The 22,924-nt window shown below is 42.8% G+C and overlaps 1 protein-coding gene and 1 pseudogene across 1 annotated transcript in view; one reads left to right on the top strand and one right to left on the bottom strand.

Moving 5' to 3' along the window:
• RUNX1T1 (RUNX1 partner transcriptional co-repressor 1) overlaps nt 1–22,924 on the top strand; it is a 151,442-nt gene that overhangs the window by 47,275 nt on the left and 81,243 nt on the right.
• Nucleotides 18,636–21,835, bottom strand: LOC138993435 (SIN3-HDAC complex-associated factor pseudogene; annotated as a pseudogene).

Here is a 22,924-nt window from a genome sequence, read left to right on the forward strand (position 1 = left end):
AAACAAGCCTCCTGCTTGCTATTTAAAAAAAAACAAGAACAACTATATGCACTGCAAATATCCAATTATAAATGTAGATTGTATTGAACATCACTTCTTTATAGCATTTAGATTTTCCAGCTTTTCTTCAATATCTGGCACCCTACCCCTTTTTCTTTTAAAATTATTTCCAGTAAATAATTTGGAGTATTTGACGTTTTAGTTCTTTATTTTAAGTAATACCTGGAAACTTTCACAAGGCACCTTCCTGTGTAGTTAATGATCTATTGAAAAAAAAAAAAAGGTAAGTGTTTAATCTTTTGGGGAGGGTGATAATTTGTGAAGTTTTCGTTAATTTGTATTTCTTACCATAAACATTCGCTTAATGGGCCTTCTATAGTGTAGAAATGTTTATTAATCCTCTCACCACCAGTGATATCTGTTGTTTGCAAAGGAGATGCTGTAATTATAACATTCTGAACCGCCTCCTGAACCGTTAGAGGAACCAACACGTTTAGAGCTGGAAGGTTTATCTTGCAAGTGCCTTCGCTTTACAGTTGTTGAGGCAGAAGCTCCTAGAGGTGAAGGGACTTGCTGAGGTGGTTTATTAAAGTGAGAGGTTCCTCCCAGTCCACCCCCTTTACCAGGCGTCTTCTAAACCTCAGACGCAGATGAAGTCACGTTACCCTATTAGTGTCAGTCTTACGTTGTGGTCGTTTATGTGGGCCCTGGATTGCTTTTACCGTATGCTTTCTCACCTCCTCCTCCAGGGCCGCAGAGCCACGTAGGAGAAAATCGGTTAACAGTAATCACTTGGCCTGGGGCAAAGGTGTGCCATCCAATTCATCTTAGAATTGTTTGGAAATGAGAAAGCCTCTGTAGTTAACCACCCGTGTGTTAAGCAGATCAAATAATGCAAAGGTCTGACAACTGAAAGGTTACTGTAATAAGGAAATTCAGGTACCGAAGTAGAGATTTGTAGGATGCTGAAAAATGTTCCAGGTGCAAGGGAACTATGACTCAGTCCCCCCATTAATGTGACATAATAGTTTTTAGTTTGTCTTTCTTTTTCTAAAATATATTTTTATTGATTTCAGAGAGGCAGGGAGAGGGAGAGAGAGATAGAATCATCAATGATGGGGGAGAATCATTGATCAGTTGCATCCTGCATGCCCCCTACTGGGAATCGAGCCTGCAACCCTAGGCATGTGCCCTTGACCAGAATCAAACCCAGAACCCTTCAGTCTGCAGGTTTGACGCTCTATCCACTGAGCCCAACCTGCTAGGGCTAGTTTGTTTTTCTGATACTGAGGACGGGACCTTCATTAAATTTTATTCTGTGTGACAAATTTTAATTTGTGTGACAGCAGGCATAGCATTTCTCAAAAGTAATGTGTACAGTGCAGTTCTTTGGTGAAATAAGTCTCTGACTGAAATGACTCCTAACTTGAGTACAATGAGATTTTATACCTGACCAAGAAGCAAGTCTATCTGGCCGGCTTTTCAAACAGCTGTTTGCATTAATTAATATTAATGTAAATGTACTTTCTGAGAATGTCGAGCCTAATTATGTTTTTCAACACGTCGAGTTCCAATCAAAGGAACCAGGAGATCCTCTTAATCTCAAAGCGAATATATACCTGTCATCTCTGAACAGAATAAATCTCTGAAAGTATAGTAAAAGCAGCCTTTTATTGAAAGCCTGGATGGGCCAAGCCCCAGGCTAGGCACCTTCTATACTTTCAAATTCTCACTGCATCTCTGCACATGGTTTCTGTGACCATGGGATCAATTTGAAACCTGAAGACCAGATAAGTTAAGCAGTTTTGCCCAAAGCCATATAGATATAGTTAAATGGCAGAGATGGGATTCTCAGACCTATCTGCCTGTTGGTTTTAGATTCCTTTATTTTTTTTTTTTTCTTTCCCTTTTGAGGAGGGGTGAGGCTGTTGTGGCTTGATGAGAGGATATTTTACATTGGAAGCTAGATAGAAACATTTAAAGAAAAATATGTGACTTTCAAGTCCAGTAGCATAGAAGGTAGAGTTCTTTTTGCTGAAAAATTAAAATGTAAACGCATTCGCCTTAATCATCAAGAATGATTTTGGATGAAACAGTTTAGGATGGTGGTTATTTCTCTGTATTCCTCCTTCTCTCTCTCTCTCTCTCTCTCTCTCTCTCTCTCTCTTTTTAAATATATTTTATAGATTTTTTACAGAGAGGAAGGGAGAGGGATAGAGAGTTAGAAACATTGATTAGCTGCCTCCTGCACACCCCCGACTGGAGATGTGCCCGCAACCAAGACACATGCCCTTGACTGAAATCGAACCTGGGACCCTTCAGTCCCCAGGCCGATGCTCTATCCACTGAGCCAAACAGGTCAGGGCTTCCTCCTCCTCTTGAAAGAGTGCAGTGGGAGTGATATCGGGGACTTATGCCATTATTTTGAAAAGCCTATAGAAGTCATAAATTTACTACTGACAAACCTGTATAGAGTTAACTAAAACCTCACCTTTTTAAGCTTTTGGAATGTGGTAACCCTGGCTGTCTTTTGTTGATGAGAAGCTCAGATGGTGATTTTGTATGCTTTGGATGAGTAGAAAATTGGAAAGCAAACGATACATTCAACACATTGGCAGACAACATTGTTAAACATTTTGTGGTTAAAAAAAAAAAAATCAAATCTCTTGGTAGAGAGAATGTTGGGTACCATGTTTTGGCCCCAGGGGGTTCTAGGCATGTAGAAATAGTATTTCCAGAAGATGAGTATGTCGTAGGAAAGCAGGTATCTTTTTTCACCATGCACTCCCTGTCCAAAAAAAAAAAAGCAATTGATTTTTTAAATTGTGGGATGCTTTCTTTAAAAGATTTCACGTCTGTTTTTCATATTTCCCTTTTAAAGGCTAAGTGGTAAGTGTACTCTGGGAAAAAAAAAAAAAGCTCACTTTATTAGAGGAATTCGTTTCATTCTGTGCGGTTTGTTAACATCATACAGTGTTTGATGCTCATGCAAGACAATCATTTTGAAAGTACCAAGGAGAGCATGACACTGTGAAGAGTTTGGCCTCAAGAGCGGTGGAATTAGATAGGCAGGCATTCTCTTTAGAAAGAAGGGATGTTAGAAGGTGTCTTTATCACGTGTTTATGGCTTTAACAAGACTCTTAAAGAGTTGGACAAAACAAACAGCGTTCTTAATAATCCGGGATGATTTTAATGGGCTGCTAAGTTATCTGGCACCCGGAGAAAGGGTTGCTGTGCTTCTGATCACATCACTTAACATGCGAACTTTGCAGGATTTAACTTCCTTGCCTTTCCCAGGACTTGTTGGCTTGAACGATTCTCAAGTTATTGGGAAGAAAGTACATAATAAAACTTGAGGGTCCTGTGGTAACAATGTATATATTCTTGCATTTGAGATGCTTCACATGTGTCCTGACAAGGATATGACTGAGATGAAGAAAGGCCTTGGTTCTGGCACTTGCCTTCTGAGCTGGGCATTGTTTCCTCTTTATTATGGTTAGATCTGAATTTATTTACCAGGCACTGTGGGAACAGGTCACTTGGGAGGCCTGGGAACATGCATTGTCTTCCTTTCTGCTCTATGATTAGTTGTATTTGTATAGCCTGGAGAAAGGAAAATATTCAAGGAATCAAAGTGAAGATTTTTGTCCCTAGAAAGCACTGTATTTTTTTTTTTTTTCTGGACTTTTTTCTTCGTCACTGGTTTATAAAATATAGTGTAGTGTCAAAGATCAGAGGCAAAACCTAACTCCTTAGTTACCTGGGCTTGCTTTTACATACCAGCGCTTGCTTGCTAAACGTGATATAGCCAAAAAGAAGGGTTAGTAAATGCAGATGTGATCAGGCTTTCAAAACTTATTCTATTTGGTACACTTAGGAGTTTTTCTAAAGAGTTTTGTTGAAAGAATAGCTATTCAACTATTTGCTGCATAGAGCAGCGGTTCTCAACCTGTGGGTCGCAACCCCTTTGGCGGTCGAACGACCCTTTCACAGGGGTCGCCTAAGACCATCTTGCATGTCAGATACTTACATTATGATTCATAACAGTAGCAACATTACAGTTATGAAGTAGCAACGAAAATAATTTTGTGGTTGGGACACAACATGAGGAACTGTATTTAAAGGGCCAGAAGGTTGAGAGCCACTGACATAGAGGAAGGTCTTTGTATTTGTTTTCCTTTTTTTCCTACAATTTACTCAGATTTTCTGGGGGTAAAGCATTTGGTGTCATATCAGTGTGATCTTAATACATCTTTTACCAAAACCTCTAGAAAAATTGAACCATTTTGTAGTGTTTTCCAGAGAGCAGAAGATAAAATTGCTTTTGTTTACTTGCTTAAAATTTTTGTACTTATTGATCAGTGATTTTAAGTGCCCATGGTCTTCATACTTAGCTATATTATTATTTTTTTCACTCCTCCCCCTCCACCCCATACTTAGCTATATTCTCGATCGGTTTGTGCTGAGCATGTTTTATCTTATGCTTTTTGACTAGGACATACATTAAACACTTAATATATTGTGTTTTATGAGGCCATCTATCAAAAGCAAAGGGTATTGAGAATGCCAATTCCTGAGTATGAATCGAGGTTCTTCCACTTAGGGGTCTGACCAGGAACAAGTCATTTTACTATTTGCCTGAGATACAGTGATTCTGTCTAGCTCACTTTTACTTCACATGACGGCAGTAATAATGATTGTAAACCTGTGTGCCCCTAAAAAGCAGAGTTTACATGCAAGCGGTAATTATTATTAATAATATTATTTTTTAATATATATTTTTATTGATTTCAGAGAGGAAGGGAGAGGGAGAGAGAGAGCTAGAAACATCAATGATGTTGAGAGAGTCATTGACCAGCTGCCTCCTGCACGCCCCCTACTGGGGATCGAGCCTGCATGTGCCCTTGACTGGCATCAAACCTTGGACCCTTCAGTCCTTGGGCTGATGCTCTATCACTGAGCCAAATCAGCTACGGCTAAGTGGTAATTATTAAAGGCAAACAGTAGGTGCTCTCTGGACTTAAAAATAGGGGATAGTGTTTGAACCACCCATAAGGGCTCTAGACTAATTGTGCTTGGTGACTGTTGTCTACATTTGATGGGATTTTCTGAGTTTTATTTACACTTGATAGGATTTTTTATGTCTTTCAGTTTTCTACCCATCCCTTTTCTATTCACATGCTCACCCTTTTATTTATTTAGTAATTTTCTAATTTGGAAACCAGGTAGGTGAGTAAAAATAATGAAGCACATGCTTAAGTGTAAGGCTGAAAAGCCCATCTTAGTTTTTTTTGTCAGATATGAATAAGAGACACTTTTTAAAAAATGTTTTTATTGCCCTAGCTGGTTTGGCTCGGTGGATAGAGCGTCACCTTGTGGACTTGAAGAGTCCCGGGTTCGATTCCGGTCAAGGGCACATGCCCGGGTTGCTGGCTCGATCCCCAGTGGGGGGCCGTGCAGGAGGCAGCCCATCAATGATTCTCTCTCAACATTGATGTTTCTAGCTCTCTCTCCCTCTTCCTTCCTCTGTGAAATCAATAAAAATATATTTTAAAAAAAGGTTTTTATTGATTTCAGAGAGGAAGGGAAAGGGAGAGAGAGATGGAAACATCAATGATGAGAGAGAATCATTGACTGGCTGCCTCCTGCACGGCCCCCACTGGAGATCAAGCCCACCACCCAGGCATGTGCCCTTGACTGGCATTGAACCCAGGACCTTTCAGTCTGCAGGCTTACACTCTATCCACCGAGCCAAACCAGCTAGGGCAAGAGGCAGTTTTCATTTGTGACATCAGTTTAGGTGACAGAGCCATTCACCCCCTTGCTGAATTTTATGTTTCTTGGTAGGGGATGTTGCAAGAGATCTGAATTCTCTCTAAGCTTGTATGGATCCCAATATGCAGACTCTTCTGCGTTGTTTAAAATAGATATTTTAAGCATCAATTCTTCTTGATAAAGCTACCATTTAAATTAAGATCTTCATTTCCCAGTTCTAATAATTTCATTCTAGGTTACCTGTGAGCTTGGAATCATAGTAGGCAATCAGCAAATGTTCGCTTAATGCATAAGTGCGTGGATGAAAAGTGGACCCGGGTTCGCAGATTTTAAAGGAAAGAAGGATGTACAAAGCATGTTAATGATGAAGAAAAAATTAAGATGGAATCTTATAAAACTTTTTGTAAATCATATTTAAGAATCAGGCATTTTCCATTAGAGTTAAGGAAAAATAACCATTTTTTTTTTTGACCATACAACTTCGTTGGTCGTGGCTAGTTGCATAGTAGTTAAAGTGGCATCTATTACACGTTTGATAATTACCATATTTACTAAAAGTATAATACAACATATGAACTTTCAGAAAACCTTCTTGGCATAATTACTAAAATCAAAAACAAAGTCAAGGGCTTTTGACGATTGTACATAATATTTTGGGAAATTGCCTCTCCCCCTACCTGAGTTCTTGCATGTCGTTTAGGAGGATGGGTGTGAGCTTTCAGTCTCCCACAGACATCTTGAGCAAGTGTCTAGCAAAAGACAAATATTAATGAAATATTTTTTTTATCTTTTCAGTTACACAGTAAATTCAGCCACCAGTAATCTTAGATGACGAGCAATTTGATAAAATTTACCCTAGACTCCAGAGAGATTTCTAAGATAATTCATTTAAGTACATGATATGTATTTTCTTGAAAACCATTTGCTATCTTATAGTCAGGCAGCTTTCTTTAAATATTTTGTCCTCTTATCTGTGTTTCAGCATTTAAATTGAATCACTTTGAAAGTGATAGGGCAGGCCCTAAAAACCAGCCGTGGGCAAACTACGGCCCGCCGGATCCGGCCCGTTTGAAATGAATAAAACTAAAAAAAAAAAGACCGTACCCTTTTATGTAATGATGTTTACTTTGAATTTATATTAGTTCACACAAACACTCCATCCATGCTTTTGTTCCGGCCCTCCGGTCCAGTTTAAGAACCCATTGTGGCCCTCGAGTCAAAAAGTTTGCCCACCCCTGCAACCGGTTTGGCTCAGTGAATAGAGCATCGGCCCGTGGACTAAAGGGGTCCCGGGTTCGATTCTGGTCAAGGGCACGTGTGTACCTTGGTTGCAGGTTCCCTGGCCCTGGTCGGGGTGCATGCAGAAGGCAACCAATTGATGTGTGTCTCTCACATCGATATTTCTCTCTGTCTCTCCCTCTCCCTTCCACTCTCTAAAAATCAATGGAAAAATATCCTCGGGTGAGGATTAACAAAAAAAGAAAAAAAAAGATAGGCAGGACTTTTCAGTTTCAGAGACTATCATTACATGATATACAGTGGGGCCTTGACTTACGAGTGTCCCGACTAACGAGTTTTTCGAGATACGAGCCGTCTCTTCACAGATTTTTTGCTTTGAGTTGCGAGCTAAAATTGGGGTTACGAGCCAGCTTCAGATACCCCACCGCTAGTTGGCGCAGCGAACGTCACAGTGAACGCCACAACATCAGCCCAGCATCACGTGTCTCACTCGTTCACATTTTGATTTGACATACGAGTAATTTGAGTTACGAGCTCCGTCACGGAATGAATTAAACTCGTAAGTCAAGGCCCCACTGTACCTTGAAACTAATAAGGAATAATATTGAATATAAATTGTAATTGAAAAATAAAAAAATATGTACATGTAAAAAGAGCAGTCTTGCTAATTTGACAATATTTTGTGTTTTTCTCGATACGTGCCTCTGAAGAATTCATAGATGGTCAGCTTATCAGCTGACAGTGGCTCTGTTTTTACAAGAATATTGCTGATATTCTGCACAGATTACACACTTTCCAAGGGGCCGTGGAGCACTTTGGAAACATGTTCAGAATTATGTTAATAAGTGATTTTCAAGGTGGGGTCCTGGACTAGCAAGCAACATCAGCATCACCGGGGACTTACTGGAAATGCAGATTCCCTGTCCTACCCCAAACCGATTGAATCAGAAACCCTGGGGGTGAGCCTAGCAATCTGTTTGCATTTGCTCTCAGGGAGTTCTGAAGCATATTGAAGTTAAGAATCATTGTTATAAATTATAATTTTTGTCTCCTTGTATATTCCAGAGAAAATGCCCCCCCATTTAAAAAAAATTTTTTTATTGATTTCAGAGAGGAAGGGAGAGGAAGAGGGAGAAACATCAATGATGAGAGAATCATTGAATGGTTGCCTCCTGCATGCCCCCTACTGGGGATCGAGCCCACAACCCAGGCATATGCCCTTGGCCAGAATGGAACCTGGGACCCTTCAGTCTGCAGGCGGACACTTTATCCACTGAGCCAAACCAGCTAGGGCCCCCCACCCCCACCCGCCCTTTTGATCGTAAATAAACCAGTCAGGTCCCAGATGAATGGAAATCAAGGCAAGTTATTTATCTTAAACCATGTATTTGAAAAAGTAATACTCAAGAAATTACAAATAACATGTTGGTTTAGAGCAGCCGTGGGCAAACTACGGCCCGATCCGGCCCGTTTGAAATGAATAAAACTAAAAAAAAAAAGACCGTACCCTTTTATGTAATGATGTTTACTTTGAATTTATATTAGTTCACACAAACACTCCATCCATGCTTTTGTTCCGGCCCTCCGGTCCAGTTTAAGAACCCATTGTGGCCCTCGAGTCAGAACGTTTGCCCACCCCTGGTTTAGAGCCTTGGTTTCTAATGGCACACCTTGACTGAGATAGTTTGAGAGAGTGTGCATTTCAACCTGAATTCTGGCTTAGTTTGTTCAGAGAGTTACTTTTAAACAAGCGAGTCCGTTTCAGGGCACTCGATACGTGCCTCTGAAGAATTCATAGATGGTCAGCTTATTATCTATAGATGTGTCTGTTTCTAGCTTGTCTCCTCCTGTGTAAAATGTTAATGCCCTGAGAGGAGGCACTCACTAGTCTTGCTTACCACTGATTCTTCAACACTTAAAACAGTGTCACACCCACAGTGTAGGCTCAATAAAATGATAAAATTATAGATAAAATGATTTATTATGCCCTGGCCTCATTTTGAGGCCACCTTCTGATTATTCATAGTTCTGTCCGTTTAGCTGATCATATTTAGAAAATATTTGTGTGGACCTCAATTTCACAATAATGTCAGGTAGTCTTGAAAATCTGGATGGATGAAAGTCTTCTTTTTATTATTTTTTTCTGTTGAATGTAAATAAGGGTTCAGCACCATTAAAAAAAATGTTTCATGGGTAGTGCCTGGAGAAGATTTACTTCTTCTGTCTCCTGTATCTTCCGTTGTTCTCTTTTGTGCCTGGTGTGCCTTTGGTGAGCGTAGTCTGCCACGCTCCGTGGCCTTTGCCTCCTGTGATAAAATAGATGGAAATGATTCCTGGCACCATCTGGTGAAGAGGAGCAGCCTGGAGCCCTGGAGGACTGTGCTTGGAGAGAGAGGAACTGAATGCTAAGAAATGTGGAAGTCTAGGGACGCGGGCAGAGGGTTGGTGTTTTTTTTTTTTTAAAGAGCATGAACATTAATACATCTTCTTGAGGTTTGATGGGACGTGTACTGCCTACTGCCCCATCTGGTGCTTATGATTGCGTGGCATATTAGCATGCTGCAAGTTCATAATGTATTCAGGGGGAGGAACATCCCTTGCATACCAATTGAGGCATCCTCTCTTTCAGAACTGCTTTTGAATTTCAATGATGTTTATATCTTGCAAGCCTTGCCTGAGCTGAGCATTTCCGGTCTGAGGAATATCTTGGGAGGGAGGGAGAGTTTTCTCTCCTATTCCCCCATTTATTTTCCTCCCTCTTATTTTTTTTCTTGATGAAATTGTAAGTAGTTTTAAACCTTTGGTTGATATATGATTTTTCTGTGTGTTTTTTTCTATTTTTTGAAACTTCATAATTGTTAGTTCACATAGCCTTAAAAACATTTCGCCTTGTGGAATTATTTGTGTGCTTGTCCCCTTAATACAGACTGGCTACCTATTGAGAGTCAGGCCAGTATCTATTTATATATGGATCTCCATGGCATCTAGAGTTCAGTCATTCATTTAACAAGCAATTTTTTATTGAGCCTACACTGTGGGTGTGACACTGTTTTAAGTGTTGAAGAATCAGTGGTGAGCAAGACTAGTGAGTGCCTCCTCTCAGGGCATTAACATTTTAGACAGGAGGAGACAAGCTAGAAACAGACACATCTATAGATAATTTCAGATAGGGATAAATACCATTAAAAACAGGGCACAGCCCTGGCCTTCGTTGCTCACTGGTTAGAGCGGCAGCCTAAGCACCAAAGGATCACAAGTTCAATTCCTGGTCAAGAGCACATACCTGGTTGCAGGTTCAACTCCAGGCCCAGTCAGGGTACATGGGGGAGGCAAATAACCAATGAGTCTCTCACATAGATTTCTCTCTCTCTCTCTCTCTCTCTCTCTCCCCCCCTCCCCCCCCCCCCCCACTCTCTTTAAAAATCAATGGGAAATGTCCTCAGATGAGGATTAACAAAAAGAAACACACACAAAAAAACAAACACAGGATAGAGGGTCGGTGGGTTGCTCATTTAGAGTGACTGGTTTTTTATGGACAGCGTCTGGCCCTTCCTCTTGCCTTATGGGAGTATTCAGGGCCAGGGTATTCTATGAAAAATAGAAAGAAAACTATTTTGGGCAAGTGTTGCTTCCAGTTCAGAGGTGCACGGTTATATAAGTTCCATATCATTCTTATTGAATCAAACTATATTTCACAAAAGCAATAAAACAAACAAAAAAACACACAGACAAATGAAGCTAGAAGAAAATGGCGGTAGACACGACAAAAAGTTCTTTAAAATAAAATAAAGCACGGCAGGCAAAATTTCTTCAAATATCTTTTAAAATCCCACAAAAATATTTCAGAATCGTTTAAAGAAGACACTTTAAAAAATTAATTTTTAAAAATTAAATATTTTTCAATTACAGTTGACATTCAATATTATACAAGTTTCAGGTGTTCAACATAGTGGTTAGACATTTATGTAACTTATGATGAAGTGATTCTGTAAGTCTGGTACCCAGCTGGCACCATAGTTATTACCATATTATTGACTACATTCCCTATGCGGTACTGTATATATCCCTGTGACTATTCTGTAACTACCAATTTGTACTTCTTAATCCCTTTATCACCAAGCCCTTTAAGGTGGTCAGATTTTTGCTGAAACCTGAGTGGTATGACTGTGTAGTGGCGGAGGAAAAGCAAGTTCAAGAGCCTGGAGATGAGAACATGATTGGCATATTCAAAGGTAATTTGAGCCCATCTCAGGGGCCGGCCCATTGCTAGGAGTCCGGAATTCATTCTAAGTGTGTCTAGAAGCCATCCAAGTGACATGACCTAAATGACCTTTTACAAGGACGCCTTGGGCCTCTATGTGCCATGCTCTTAGTAGGCACTAACCAGTTCTACTGAAGGACGCGATGAGTCTTTACCGGTAAATCCATGGAGGCACTCTTTTGAGTTGGAATTAGCATGGATTCTTGGAAGCCGGAAGATGTCTCTTGGATTCTAGCCTTGCCATTTGTTTGATGTTTGACTTTTGAGCATTATTTAATCTTTTTAAGTATGTCTTCTCCTCTGTGGAAAGGGATAATTAGTCGCTAAAACCAGGGTATTATTGTGAGAATGGAATGCGATCATTCATTTAAAAGACCCAGTACAGTGCCCAGTTCCTAATGGGTGGCTGATCTACCATTGACACATGGATAATAAGAAGACATCTGGGATGGTTTCGAGGAATATTTAAATGGCTAGAAGCGTCTTGTTGGGAATCCTCTTCTGGTATTGTTACTTTCCTGGTACTATTAAAATATCTCCATGGCAGTAGTCTCAGCAGCATCTGCAGTCTCTTGTCTTTGATCTAGAATTACCTAAGGAAGAAAACTCAAGGAATTCTATACAAAATCCATGCCCAGTGAAACAACCTGGGATTTTTTTTTCTTTTCTTCTTAACCAAAATGTATCTCGGTGAACTTGGAAATTTTTTTACAAATAAAATTCTGTCATTTACTATAAATACACACACACACACGCACACACACACACACATATGCATACATATAGTCATGTGCTGCTTAACTAGCCATAGGGATATGTTCTGGGAAATGTGTAATTAGGTGATTTTGTTGTCGTTCGAACATCATAGAGTGCACGTACACCAGCCTAGATGGTACAGGCCACTACAAACCTGTACTGCATGTTACTGTACAAAACAAGAGATAAAATCAAGCTCAAGAGAAAAGGATGCAATCAAGACATGTGGTAATCACAAGATGTTTGAGGCTGCTGCCGTGGTAACATGGCATATTCTTTTACGGCAACCTTAAAAAAAATAAGTAGAATGAATTTACTCTAAAATAATGATGAAAGGTACAGTTAGTAAGTACATTAACCAGGAACATAGTTGTTTATTACCATTATCAAGTGTTACATATTGCTCATAATTATATGTGCTATACTTTTTAAAAAAAAACATTAATATTTTTATTGATTTCAGAGAGGAAGGGAGAGGGAGAGAGATAGGAACATCAGTGATGAAAGAGAATCACTGATCAGCTGCCTCCTGCCCACCTCCGACTGGGGATCGAGCCTGCAACCCGGGCATGTGCCCTTTTCAGTCCACAGGCCGATGCTCTATCCCCTGAGCCAAACCGGCTAGGGCTGTGTGCTATGCTTTTATAGGTTTGGCAGGGCAGTAGGTTTGTTTTACACCAGTGTCACCAGGAACATGTAATTGATGCGCTGTGCTATGATGTCACTAGGCAACAGGCATTTCTCATTTTCTTTATAATCATATGGGACCAGTTTGAATATGTGGTTTGTCTTTGACCAAAATGTTGTTATGCAGTGCATGACTGTAAATATTTGTTGTTGTTTTGTGTGTGTGTGTGTCGGGGGGGTTAATATGAGGAAGCCAAATTGCCCTCTGAACATTGTGATTATATGAAGGATAGATTAAGAAAAAAATCTTAATTCATAAAATAGTCACTATGTTGATCTATCAGTTGCATAGTTACTAGATGTAAGCTTTTCGTAAGGAATTTTTAAGTTCACTGAAATGGAGAAAAATTAAGAGCTCCTTTGTTTTTGCGTGAATGATGCCCTAATAGCAAGAAACAATCCTCCAAATATTGTCATTGGGTCTCTAAGGAGATGCTTAGCTGGTCAGACTTCCTGTAGGAGAAATGTGGGATTCGGAGCAGGGGCACATGTTGCTGATGGTTGGCTGTCTAAAGAGAGTTCCGTTACTACTGACGTGGGCAGATCTTGATTGAGCATATGGATTCGTTGAGTTCCTTTAAACTAGCTCCTGCTTTTCAATGATGTACAGTGGGGCCTTGACTTACGAGTGTCCCGACTAACGAGTTTTTCGAGACGCGAGCCGTCTCTCGGCCGATTTTTTGCTTTGAGTTGCGAGCTAAAATTCTGGTTACAAGCCAGCTTCAGATACCCCACGGTTAGTTGGCACAGCCAACATCACAGTGAACGCCACAACATCAGCCCAGCATCACGGGTCTCACTTGTTCACTTTATGATTTGACATACGAGTAATTTGAGTTAGGAGCTCCGTCACGGAACGAGTTAAACTCGTAAGTCAAGGCCCCACTGTATTTATTTTTGGCTAGAGGTTCTGCCCCCTTCAATTGGTAGATTATTTTTTTGTATTTTCCTTCAGACATTCAGAAACACAAATGATGCTTAAGGAGTCTGAAGGAGGAGGTAGAGTGGGTAACCCAGGCAAGTCTTGAGACTCTGGAAGTGTTCTTTGATGTCCTGCAGAGCTGCCCAGAGCTGTCCCCACCTGCACGTTGTGTGAGGGGAGTCACATGCATTGCTGCTGCGTTCTGGCTGGAATGTGAGAATGAGAGGAGCCAAGCAGAAGAGCTATCGATACTTGAGAGGTGGGACTCATAGTTCAGAATGAGGCAGTGCCTGCCTGCTTCTAAGATTGATCATTTTCCTTAGTTAAATACCAGTGGGATTTTTAACAGCGTCTTTCAGAAGTGATGGCTTTTCAAGGCTTCAGGAAAATTCAGAGAGGGCGAGAGTTACCTCCCTGAGAAAGAGTCTGACTGGCCGTTCCAGGCATTGCCAGGTCAGCGCCCGGTGTGCACTCTCATGCTAAGCCGCAGGGTGCCATGAGTTCAGATGTTTAAAAGTTGTCTTGTTTTCCTCCTGACCAGTGGTTCTCAACCTTCTGGCCCTTTAAATACAGTTCCTCATGTTGTGACCCAACCATCAAATTATTTTCGTTGCTACTTCATAACGAATGTTGCTACTGTTATGGATCATAATGTAAATATCTGATATGCAGGATGGTCTTAGGCGACCCCTGTGAAAGGGTCGTTCGACCACCAAAGGGGTCTCGACCCACAGGTTGAGAACCGCTGCTCTAGAAAGAGAGGAGGGAGAAAGCCAGGCTGATCACATGAGACCATGAAGCGGTGTTGCGTCTAGCACAGTGATGGCGAACCTTTTGAGCTCGGCGTGTCAGCATTTTGAAAAACCCTAACTTAACTCTGCTGCCGTGTCACATATAGAATTTTTTTTTAATATTTGCAACTATAGTAAAACAAAGACTTCTATTTTTGATATTTATTTTATATATTTAAATGGCATTTAACAAAGAAAAATCAACCAAAAAAATAGGTTCGCCATCACTGGTCTAGCAGGACAGGACTCTCACACACGGAAGCTGCATGGTACTGTGCCACAGCTGCCCGGGGTATCATGCCTCCTCCTTTTAATTTGCTTGGTTTCCATGATAGAGTGCTGCAAATTGCACTACTAGATTTCTCTGCTCTTGCCTACCAGACACAATGACCACATCTTGGATAATTTTTATTTTCAGTTACTTTATTGGAATACTAGGGGCCCAGCGCACGAAATCGTGCACGGTCAGGGTCCCTAGGCCTAGCCTGCAATCAGGGCCATGTTCTGCCTGTTGGCCAGTCCCCAGTTCCGCCCCACCACTGCCACCGCCACCAATCGATTGGAGCCTAAGGGCCGGGAGGAGGGACCAAGAGGTCTGCCTTCTGCCCACTCGCCAGTCACTGCTGCCACCGATTGATCGGAGCCTGGCCACTCTGATCAGGGTGTTGGGGGCAATCTGGCCTGGATCAGGCCGGTTCGCTGGCCGCAGTGGGTGTCATAGTGACCGGTTGTTAGGTCATTATGGTCGTGACGGCATTATGGTCTCTAGCTTGTATTATTGATTTTAGAGAGAGAGAGGAAGAGGAAGAGGGAGGGATAGAGGAATGGGGAAGGAGAGAGAGAGAGAGAGACATTGATGTGAGAGAGAAACGTCTATCAATCAGTTGCCTCCTGCATATACCCTGATGGGGATTGAACCCAAAACCTGGGCATGTGCACTGACCGGGAATCGAACTGGTGACCTTTTTGTGCACGGGACAGTGCTTAACGAGCCTAGCCACAGCAGCCCGGGCTTCAGTTACTTTATTTTTAAAGTCCAAATGTGGGCTTTATTTTTGACCAATTCTCCCATGTGACTTTTTGCTTTTTAGTAGTGGAAAGAGTTATGTGTACCTCCTCAAAACTTGTCTTCTTAGAACATATTTAAAGACATACTACACTACCCCAGCGGGGTGGCTCAGTTGGTTGGAGTGTCATCCTGATTCCTGGTTAGGGCATAATACCTAGGTTATGACTTCGATCCTGGTCGGGGCACATATGATTGATATTTCTCTCTCACATCCATGTTTCCCTTCCTCTCTCTCACCCCCTTCCTCTCTGTCTAAAATCAATAAACATGTCCTCGGGTGAGGATTGACAAAAAGAAACATACTCCACAGTCGCTTTATGTGAAGTGAGCATCTCACCTTCAAAAGACCAGCCTGAGTGTCAATCGTGTGTTTTTTTTTCCTGCCTGTTTCTCTCTTTCCCTCTTCCCTCCCTCCCCACCTCTCTCCTTCCTCCCACAGAGGTGCTAGTATTTCTAGGGGTTGAAACCCATCACAAGCTTTAGTCATGGTGACGTCATAGTGCACAACACAGGCTCTTAATAATGACCCGTCATACTCTGCCCCCAGCTTAAGACTGGAGGGAGAACAGGGCCTCCACGTCATTCACTGACACCTCATAAATTGTGACCGAACCAGAAGTCCTGAAAGGGCTGACAACCCGTGTGGAATGCTCATTTAAGTCATCAGCGCTAATGATAAATGTGTACAGTTCAAGTTAATTATTTATTAAAAACAGCGGGAAGGCTGGGGAGGGTTGGGGGGCGGGGGGAGGTAAGAGATCAACCGAAGGACTTGTATGCGTGCATGTAAGCATAACCTATGGACGCAAGACACTGGGAGGCGGGTGAGGGCATGTGCCAGGGGGTAGGGGAGGCTGGGGGAAGGCCAACTGGGAAAAAAAATGAGACATATGTACTACTATTTGTAATACTTTAAACCAGTGGTTCTCAACCTTCTGGCCCTTTAAACACAGCTCCTCATGTGGTGACCCAACCATAAAATTATTTTCGTTGCTACTTCCTAACTGTAATGTTGCTACTGTGATGAATTGTAATGTAAATATCTGATATGCAGGATGGTCTTAGGCGACCCCTGTGAAAGGGTCATTCGACTGCCAAAGGGGTCGTGACCCACAGGTTGAGAACCGCTGCTTTAAACAATTAAAAAAGGAAAATAAATAAATAAAAACACACAACAACAGATCAGTTGAATTAGTCCATTTGGTGAGCTGTTTGGAAACATTTTTGTCACTTAGCACGTGTGGAAAGCACACAGGCGATACTTTTTTGGGGGGTGAGAGTGGAGGGAACCACCACCAAGCTTATTTGCACAGTCCGCATGCGCTGTCGCTGGTCTGTCCCAAGGAGGGCAGACAGGCAGGCGTCTTCTCTCCTTCCGCTCCTGAAACGTAAATGAACACCATCGCAAGTCCAACTCAACACATTCTTGGCGACCGATTCCTAGCCCTGGTTTAGTGACGATCATCGATCATCAGGGGAAACGCCTTTTCCTGGGACGCAGAGGGCAGGGGTGGCAGTGTTCCCTCAGTGGCCCTGTGCCACTCTGGACAAGATGCCTTCAGGCTCCTTCCCGTCCCCCCAGTGCAGCGGCAGATCCTTCCTCTCACTCCCTTTGGGCCAAAGCAGCCAAGGATTTAAAAGTCTTGGTTCATCGATGGCCAGATCAGCCAGCACTTTCCTGATGTGCTCCACCTGGCACTTAATTACATCGCCAGTGAGCGCCGGGCGCTACAGGCCGCGTTCCTGGGCCGCAGCTGTGTCATTCGCTGCATCCAGAGGGTCCACAGGAGCCTCCTCTTCCGTTTCCGGGCTTTCCTGCCTTTCACAGACGCCCCGATCACAGCCCCGACGGCCAGCCCAGCCGGCAGCAGCGGTTCTCCCTCCCCTGGAAGTGCCCCGGGGAAGACCATGGCGCCCGGCTGGGGTCTCCGCTCAAAAGACCCACAGGTTATACTTTTTATCTGGTCCTTCTTGATTTATGCAAAAAGTCTTAAACGTGGGAAATTAGAGGCCTACTCAGCTGCTCAGAGCTGAGATCCTTGCTGAACCAAATGCTTCCTCTCCACAGTGAACTTCTGCACCAAAGCAGGTGGGTGGCAGATGTCAGAGGAAGTGGGTGAAGGGCCTAAGTGGGGGTGGCATCCCTCGGCCTGATATAACCTATGAAGCAATTGCGGCACCAATTGAGGTCAAGGACTCTCGACTTACTCCTTTTTGATCCGTAGTGCCCAGCAGCACAGTGTTTTACACGTCATGTGGGTAATGAATGTTGCAGAAAAGTACCTGCTCCTCAATTATGACGGCCTCGTGGTTCATGCATTCAGTCAATCAGTCATGCAGCAAGTATTGATTGAGCTCTTGCTAGATGCCCACCTGATGTTTAGCCACTGGGGGTGAGTCCGGGAACAAAGCAGGCACAATGCCTTGCCCCTTGTAAAACTTATATTCTAGTGCAGCGGTTCTCAACCTGTGGGTCGCGACCCCTTGGGTGGTCGAACGACCCTTCACAGGGGTCACCTAAGACCATCCTGCATATCAGATATTTACATTACGATTCATAACAGTAGCAACGTTACAGTTAGGAAGTAGCAAGGAAAATAATTTGATGGTTGGGTCACAACATGAGGAACTGTATTTAAAGGGCTAGAAGGTTGAGAACCACTGGGTATGTGGGAGGGGGGGAAACGGAGCAGACGATAAGGAATAAACATAAGTGAAATGTAAGTGAACGCTGGGGCGCATTAGGAAATGATAATCATCAAAAACCCGAGCAGGATAAGGACGGTGCCAGAGCTGTTGGGACAAGGGGTCTGCTTACAGTTTTATTTTGGGGCGTTGAGGTGGGCCTCTTGGAGAAGGGACTTTTGAGTAGGGATTGGAGGGAAGTAGTAAGCGAAGGAGCATGGAGCTGTGTGGGGGAGAGAACATTCTAGTAAAGGCAGAGGGACACCCAGGCCGAGTGTGGCCTGGACCCCTTCATGAGCAGGAAGGGGGCCGGTGTGGCTGGGTTAGCCCCGGGCAGGCATGGACGTGCACTGGCAGATGAGACTCGGCGGCGGCAGGCGGAGTGAGGGGTTGGTCACGGAGGGCTGTTCAGGCCTTTGAGCGACCTTCCTGTCTCAGATTTCGAACACTCATCCCGGGTAGCCTCTGCCCAGCAGCATGGCTGTGTGCACCTTATTCTTCCTGTGTGATGCCATTGGTGTCAGGTACTTAAACGGGCTCCAGTCCTCCTCGTGCCTCACGAACAGTCCTATTATCGTTCTGTGCCACACGCAGGTACCTATTTTACTATCCTTGGCATCTGTTTGTGTTTTCTGGTTCTTTACACGGCAGGGCGAGTCCTTCAGCCTTGGTACTGCTGGATGGAGTGCCGGTCAAGGCTGCATGTTTAGTCTCCTTTGCGTCCTGGCTGCTGTACTCTAGTTCATATAAAATCTTTTAGGTGTGACATGCTAAGGGAAGGGTGTTTGCCAAAGGTAAATTAGTAGTCACACTATAGTAATCGAAAAAAAAATCTTTGTGTAAAGCATACGTTTGGGACATTGTTTGCAACGCTTATAAACTACCAGAGGCCCGGTGCACGAAATTCGTGCAAAGGGCTTGGCCCTCGCAGCCCCCGGCTTCATCCGGAAGTACTTCCGGCTGTCTGGTCTAATTAGCATTTATGCTTTTATTATTATAGATGATTTAGAACCTCCTTCCACGTTTCTCCTGTCAAGCAGTATCCATGCTAGGACCTGTCAGGTCAGCTTCCCAAGCACCCTGAGATGGTTAAGTCACTCTAGTACAGTGATGACGAACCTTTTGAGCTCGGCGTGTCAGCATTTTGAAAAACCCTAACTTAACTCTGGTGGCGTGTCACATATAGAAAATTTTTGATATTTGCAACCATAGCAAAACAAAGACTTATATTTTTGATATTTATTTTATATATTTAAATGCCATTTAACAAAGAAAAGTCAACCAAAAAAATGAGTTCGCGTGTCACCTCTGACACACATGTCATAGGTTTGCCATCACTGCTCTAGTGCCTGTCAGCATAGGTACCTGCAGAACAGGCCACTCCTTCCTGGGCAGAGGCAGCGTGAAATGATCCCCGATGGGAGTCATGCCCTGAGGGCGTATGTGCGTCACCTGGGGGAAGGCTGGCACAGTCGTGTCAGCTTGATTATGTGAATCATCTCCTCAGACCCACTTGGAATTTCTGACCTCCACGGGGTTGCTGCTCCTTCTCAGAGTAACAGTCCGAGTGGCCGCGTAGGCGCCCTCCACACAAAGTAGGACCGAGTTTCAGTGGCTGCACAGTAGAGGGGCTTCATTTTGATGGGAAAATATTTTGGTACTGACTCTGGGAAGGACTGTGCCAGGCCCTGCAGGGGTTTCGGAGAGAGGAGGGGAACTTGACGTCCGGCAGGGGATGTACAGTTAATGATTGCCATGGAGATGGAGAGGACAGGCAAGTGGAGATTAATTGGGAATGAATTGAAAGAAGCAGGGAAGACCCAGATCGACATGGGGGGATTTGTAAGCTGGGAGGAGTCGAAGGTTATGAGGCGGAAATCGGGGCCATGCTGTTATTGAGAGAAAGGAGGGGATGGACTCAAGAAGCTGCTGCTGATGTGAGCCTGGGTAACTGGCAGGATGCAGTGCCTCCGTGGAAATAAGGAAGGTAGGAGGGAGACGTGGTTTTGTAGGAAGGATCGTCTCGCTGATAGGTTGAGTTTGAGACCCTTACAATAATAGCAGCTGTTCAGCCCTGGCTGGCTTGGCTCAGTGGATAGAGCGTCAGCCTGTGTACTGAAGGGTCGCGAGTTCGATTCTGGTCAAGGGCACATGCCTGGGTCGCAGGCTCGATCCCCAGTGTGGGGGCGTGCAGGAGGCGGCGGATCAATGATTCTCTCTCATCATTGATGTTTCTATCTCTTTCTCCCTCTCCCTTCCTCTCTGAAATCAATAAAAAAAAATAATAATAGCAGCTGTTCTGCAGACAGTTGGAATTGTGAAACGGTAGCTTGGGCGAGGAACAAAGTCTTGAGATGTACTAGAAATTGGAGTGGAAAAATTAAATTGTACATTACTACAATGGGTAGTCCATTTTGAGAAAACGGGAAATACTGGATTAATGTTTTGTCAAAGCTTTGAATTTCGTTGCTATTAAATTATGGTTTGTTGTGCTCATGCATACATTTCCATTTTGAAATTAACTTTTATGTGTTTTCCATCTTTTCGAGATGTCATTTATGTATTTTTTGTTATCATCAGAGGTATGTTCACATCTCATAATTATTGATACTTTCTCCTTTGCTTTCTGAACATCCTGTCTAGGCCCTACCTTTCACTTCTACTTATTGTTACTTGTTCCCTGGATAGAGCTTCTTCATCGTGGGACTAGTTGACTCCTGAGTATGCTTGCTATAACAACATGGTGTGTAGGTGGAGGATAATAGAGATCTTGAAAGCTTGGGCTTTGCAGTTAAGCAAAACGTGGTATGATTTCCTCATTTGTCCTCCTCTTCCTTGCTCCATGTCCCTCAGTTTGCTCATCTGATTCTCTTGAGTGTTAAATAAAAGCATGAAAATATTCCACAACATGTTTTCTGTCTTTTCCAGTTTGTGAGATCTAAAAAGGAAAAACCGGGCCCAGCCGGTGTGGCTCAGTGGGTGAGCGTCGATCTATGAACCAGGAGGTCACGGTTTGATTCCCGGTCAGTCAGGGCACATGCCCAGGTTGCAGGCTCAATCCCCAGGAGGGGGCATGTAGGAGGCAGCCGATCAGTGATTCTCTCTCATCATTGATGTTTCTATCTCCCTCTCCCTTCCTCTCTGAAATCAATAAAAATATATTTAAACAGGAAAAGCCTGGCATTCTGTTAGAGCTCGAAGTCATTTATTTATCTGAGCCATCTTCTGACTGGTTACTCTAACAGGGGCATCAAGCTGGGGAGGGGCTTGCGGTGGTACAGCGAGCATCATAATGGTGACATTTCAATCCCTTCTGCAGTCTGCTGATCTGGATGCTTTTCATCCTGTTCCCAGATAGAGTTTTCACTTTCTTTGGTTTCAATGTGGTGTTTAGATTGGGTCCTGCCCTTCCACCTACCATATGATTCCACGTTTTTATTTTTTTAATCCTGCAGTTTCTTCCCCCTTTGCACAAGTAGGATCCTGGCATTACAGATGTCTCCTGAACAAGAGTCATGCCACCCACAACAGCTCCGGGAGGCCTTTCTTAGCCTTTACTGTCAGTGCATTGAGAACTGGAGGACTTAGCTCTGCAAGTACAGCAGCCTTCTATATTTTGGTACATCTTTGGTTTGTGAAAACAAAACATGTTTTATTCTGTGCAAGAGTATCCCCCCAAAGGGCCATTGCATGAGCAGTAACGTCCCTGAGGTACTGAGTGCACACCAGGCCGACCCCCGCTCCCCTTTTTCCCCCCCTCCTCCCCACTAGTAACTGCTCTGTCTGGAAAGTCATTTTATCAACTCCTGACATGACAGGTCAGGACACAACAGCCTTACGTCCTCTTGGTCCTGGTTAGCCCTGTTTCCCACAGATGCTGTTCTCAGTCCGTCCTTGACTTCACACCTGCCTTCCTGTGAGACCTTGCAGAAGTCACGTCCGTTTTTCTCATTCATAAAATGTGAAAACAGCCAGCTGTCAGTTACAGCCTGTTTACTCAGAGTGAATTGATTTTGACCTTTTCTTTCCTGCTGCCTCTCTTTTGCCCATATTACTGCTAATTAATTTCTGCACGAGAGACTAAGCAAGAGCAATGATCAAACAAAATTAAAATTAGTTAATGAGCGTTTTTGAGAGTGGGCGAGAAGGTACATTGTTTACTGTGTATGAGCTTTGTCTGTGTTTTTATTTATGCCATTTCTGACTCCTGTTATATGGATGGTAACAATTGATAGTTGTGTAAAACAAGTAAGCATTATCTGATAAACAATGTAGAAATTTGGGATAAATTTAGCTTAAGGTATTATGATTTTTAGTACCGTCTTTCCAAAACTCTAAGGAAGATAGGACTGACAAGTTTTACATATGCCATTATTAGTCTAATATTTTATGTTGGTTACTTTAAAAAACAAAATAGTTACGTTATTTTTGTTTTATTTAATTTATTTTAAAATTTTATCTATGTATACATGTTAAATTGAATGAAATAATAATGAGTTATAGAGGCTTTCATAAAGTTTCTTATAGTTTTGTGAGAGTCTGCAAGAACCTAGTTTTGTTTTTGTTTTTTTCCCTTTTTAGTAGATTTTTCTTGGTTGCTAATACTGGGGCTCAACAAAGAAAAAAGAACTAAATGTTTCTTGTTGGGAAAGGATTTCATAAACCTGGCTTAGGGACATTTGAGAATATTGTAGCTAATCTTAGATAATGGATATCAGTTTCCTTAAAATGACTTTTA

This window comes from Myotis yumanensis, unplaced genomic scaffold (assembly GCF_028538775.1).
Source record: "Myotis yumanensis isolate MYYU_CA2020_CCGP unplaced genomic scaffold, mMyoYum1.0.hap1 SCAF_15, whole genome shotgun sequence".
Classification (NCBI taxonomy): domain Eukaryota; kingdom Metazoa; phylum Chordata; class Mammalia; order Chiroptera; family Vespertilionidae; genus Myotis; species Myotis yumanensis.